The 4,713-nt window shown below is 43.6% G+C and overlaps 1 long non-coding RNA gene across 1 annotated transcript; it reads right to left on the reverse strand.

The window, feature by feature from the left end:
- Positions 1–362: 362 nt before the first annotated feature.
- Positions 363–4,177, reverse strand: LOC135290075 (uncharacterized). Its single transcript, XR_010352789.1, has 3 exons — positions 4,044–4,177; positions 697–851; positions 363–558 (listed from the first exon to the last, which is right to left on the reverse strand). It is a non-coding gene; the product is annotated as an uncharacterized LOC135290075 (long non-coding RNA).
- Between the last annotated feature and the right edge of the window lie 536 nt (positions 4,178–4,713).

Below are 4,713 nucleotides of genomic sequence, written 5' to 3' on the forward strand. Positions count from 1 at the left end.
GACAGAATGATGTGGGTTTGAAAGGACTTTAAAAGTTCATCCAGTCCAATCCCTGTGCCATGGGCAGGGGCACCTTATACTTGACCAGGTTTCTCAGAGCTCCATCCAATCTGGCCTTGAACACTTCTGGGATGGGGCATCCACAACTTCTCTAGGAAACCTGTGCCAGTGACTCTCACAGTCAATATTTTATTCCCAATATCCAGTCTAAATCCACCCTTTATTTGTTTGAAACTAATTCTCCTTGTTCTGTCACTCCATGCACTTATATTTAATTGACTGCTCTTGTAGCAAAACCCAGTTCAGTCTCTTTGAACATCAGAACAGAAGTTTACAGCTTGGTACCTACATGGCTCACAAAGCTCTTGTGGCAACAAAAGGACACATGATCCTGTTTTCAAACTAACATTCTCTGTATGCCTAAACCCAGCAAGTAATGGCTTACAATGCCTTGGATTCTCACCTGGATTTATTGCAGAGCTGGGAAGATGGCTTGGCTGTGGCTTTGCTTTGTTACAGGTAAATCAGAGCTGCTGTGTGCATGCTTTAAGGGCTGTGCTGCAACGATAGCAAGCATTACAGGGAGCTGCCAGTCAGGGGGAGGAAGATTACAAATATGAGCAGCAAAACTTAGCTGCAGCTTGGGAAGAAAGAAGGGGGTGTATACAGTTGCTCTAAACTAATGAATTCACCCACCATCTGCTTTCTCTTCCCTTCCAAACTATTAATCTGTGTGCCCTTTTTTAGTTCTTTTCTCACTTTTCCATCCATCTGTCTGCCTGGATCAAGTCAGTTTATTATGAAGATAATTATTATCATCAATATAGCAGTGTTTCAGCACATATTAATACCTGAAAAAGATAGAAGCAGAATGTAATGAAGGGTCATGGGATAGCATGTTCAGGCAAGGATTGACACAGTGGGAAACTGATTCATGGAGGCAATGCCCTGGGAAGCATGAGGCTGCTGCACACATCTCCCATCAGCATCCTGGGGTCCAGAAAGCCCATGAGGAGAAGTTCCTTCTTCTTCAGCTGCTGCAACTGCATAAATGTTCTGCCACCCTTCCCATAAGTGTCCTCCTTCGTGGAAATGAGTTTGCTGCTTACAGCAGAGAAAAATGGTGCTGTCCCTGGTCTTCAAACCTGGAGTAAGGTATTTTTCAGACATGCAGATTATGTTGTTAAAAGGATCTTGGCTTCAGAAGATGCAAAGAAATGCTTAGTACAATGCCGGAAGAAAAGTCACCCTTCAACAGGTGCCTGAACACTTCTGAAAATCAAGTGCCTATTTTCTGCTGGAGTCTAAGTGGATCCAGATATGAATTGCTTAGAATTTGCATTGCCCAGACTAATCTGGTCTCTGCTGTGCCGGGTTGTGTGTAAGTGTTGTTGTTGTGTGTCATGACCACATAACAAAATTCAGCTCCTGCCATAAATTCCTTTCAAAGGAAATCAAAGTTGTTATCTAGCAAAATAATGGCAAGCCTGGAGACAATGAGGGACAGGTGTTGGGTGGCACAAACATAATGGGATGTGTCTCAATCTATCAGATCAGGCCTCTTGCACCCAGATAATAAATATGCACTGTGCCAGTCAATGCCAGCAGCTCATTAACATCACAAAATCTCATTTTGCTTGTTTGGGCAGTTGGAAGACCAGTTGTGAATCCTCTCATTTCTTTCTAGTGTGGAGTTCTCCTGATGCAAGTGAAAAAGTGGCAGGCCAAAAGCGGAGCAAGTTCGGGGTCCCTAACCATGGAGTCAGTCACCCTTTTTGCCAACTCCTTACATTGAAGGGTAAGACAAAATTTTCAAGTAACCCACCTCCAACAGTGGGGTCTTTGTAAACCTACTGGAACTACAGAGTGGACTCCAGAAGCCACAGAAAACAAGCTGTGTTATAAATGTTTCACGGCCAGTTGCACAATGAAGTAAGAACTTGGGGAATTGTAGATGAGCACAAATTTCTAGTCTGGATTCTATGAGAAGAGAAGAAAACAAAAATGTCATGAACAATTATAATGCCTGACTGGAACCATAGAAATTGTGAGAGTGAAAGAAAAGATGCTCCACAACTGTTTTCTTGTCTTTTCTCCACTACTGGTAAGTTTTTCTGCCTCAGTCAGTGGAAATCAGCTGGGCAAGGTCAGCTGAAAACAAGTACAAGACTGACTTTGCTTTTCAAGGAAATGTAATGGAAAGGACCTGGAAAGCAGGCATATGATGTCTTTTGGAAATGATAGTGCTCTTTTTCATCCCCAGCATCACACATCACTCTGCTTTTGTCTGGAAGAAGGTTTCAAAATATACGATGGAATAATTTCTCTGTGGCAGAGAGGTTATTCTAACACAAATCCATGCTGTAAAGTTCAAGTGTTTTCTCATAGGTAAAATACTTGGAGCATTCTGGAGATGTTCTGGAGCCAGAGTGAAAAAAACACGGAAGAATCTGGCAGTTCAGTACTAGCAGCATGTTTGACAGCTTCCAAAGAAGGTAAAAATTATATATGACGGATACCCCATACCTGGAAATACTCAGGGGCAGATTGGATGGGGCTCTGAGCAGTCTGCTCTAGCGGAAGATGTGCCTGCCAGTGGCGGGTGGGGGGGCGGTCAGATCAGATTAGATCACGTGTGAAGGTCCCTTCCAAACCAAACTGTTCTGTGATGCTATGGTTCTACTTTGTCCATGGCTGAGGTGTAAGCCCACCAAGAGGCTATAAATCCTTGACCAACAGACCCCAGGGCTGGCACTGCAGACAAAGGACTTTACTGGAACAAGAAATCCTGCTAGAGCAAATAGGAAAATGGATAGCTGTAATGCTTCCCTGTGACTGCATGTGAGATCAAGGCTCGACATCTGCACAGGGTAGTTTTAAAGCTCTTATCGATCTCCTGTGTCCTTGCCACCTTTCCATGCCCTTGCTTATCAAGGGGAGCACGGTCATTTCAACTCCCCAACGTGCTCTCATTGAAAATCTATAGCAATGGTTCCGGGTCACTGGTCTGATGAAGCGGGGCTCCAGCGCTGCGCCGTGAATCTCGCTGGTAGCACTTTGTCAGCTCAAGAGCGTTTGCTGCTGACAGATGGAGAGCAGGTGCTTGAGGTGGGCATTGCTGAACCTGCTTCCTGCTGAAGGCAGCAAAAAACTGCAGAGGCAACAGCTTCTCTAGAGGCAGCACACACGTCTCGTGCACTGCTGGGAGAGGAAAACATTTCTGTGGTGTATTTGTGTAAATTCAGACCTTTGGCAAGTCTCTACAGAGTGGAAAGGAACAGTCTGACTCACATGGCTTCTCCCTCAGTGCTATGCATTTTAGCACAGATGTACAAAATATGTGCAAGCAACATTTTCTCCTGTATCCACGTTCATTTCCAGCTACAAAAATCTTTCAGGTGATACTGGGGTAAGGATAGGCATTCTAGTAGGAAAGTATTACAATGCCTCTGGACTAGCTCAAAAACACAGCAGAGATCTGTGGAAGGGATTTCTGAAACCCACTGGAGTTGGAGCCATCTTTCAAATTTTTCCATTGATATGTGGGCTGAAATGCATCAGGAGTTCACCAAAGTTTCCATGTGTCACACAACCACTCTGTGAATCACTTGAAATATTCGCACACGCATTGTTTCCTTCTTCAAATCCATTCCCAAGGGGTTGCCAACAAAACCAAAACTATGGAACAGTGGTGCATCACTTTTTTTTTCAGATGACATCCCAAATCCTTCTGAGAGCAGTATCATTTTGCAGCATCTGCCTCCAAGCTGTTTCAGCTAGACTATCACTGAGAGAATGAAACATGGGACATGCTCACATTTTTTCCCAAGCAGCATCCATGCTTTAGTACCAAATGTTCAGCTAGCAGAACATGGGCTTCTTCTTACTCAGGGTCATGTGACATGAACCATTTTACAGCATTCCCCACATTCAGCTGCTGTTTAGTAACATTCACCATCCGTTCTCTTCCCCTGCAGTGATGAGGAGAAAGATGTCACGAGGCTCTCTACCCAACTGCTTGCCTGGTATGCCTCTGTATTTACCTTGAAGAGCTTCATGTCCCCTGCTGTAATTACCATTGTCCACACTACTTCAGGAGAATGCTGGGCCATTCTCCACCAAGGTCCCAGACATGTTGCAGTACCTACCACTATCAGACACTTCTCTGTAGACTTTGGTATCAGTGTTCCCCCAGTGGCAGAGTAATAAATCATGGAACCATGGATCACAGAATCATGGAATCATAGTGTGGAAGGAACCTTTAAAAGTCATCTAATTCCAAGTCATCCTGCTGTGGGCAGGGGGGACACCTTCTATTAGACTGAGTTGCTCAGATATACTTTATAATTTTTATCTCTTTTATAGAGCCAGCCATAAGTTTATATTAAAGAAAAGTATTTAACCTGCAAAACAGCTTATGATGAGAGATACAGCAAAGAACTGAAACTCCTGTGACAAAGTGGTCTGAAGGAAAGTTAGGTCCAAACAAGTAACTGTGTTTATCAGTCAAATGCCAATATTATCACAGAGAAGGTCCTGCAATTTTAAAGCATCTTCTTGTCATAATATGTAGAGGAAGCTAATCCTAGGCTTCCATTTGAAATCAGGTTTTGTCAAAATTGCTTTAGCAACCACGATTTCCTTGAACAGCCCATGAAACTCCTAAACATGTGAAGCATCTCCTACATTTAGGTGCAAAAAAACAGTGACTAC

Source organism: Passer domesticus, chromosome Z (genome assembly GCF_036417665.1).
Source record: "Passer domesticus isolate bPasDom1 chromosome Z, bPasDom1.hap1, whole genome shotgun sequence".
Lineage (NCBI taxonomy): Eukaryota > Metazoa > Chordata > Aves > Passeriformes > Passeridae > Passer > Passer domesticus.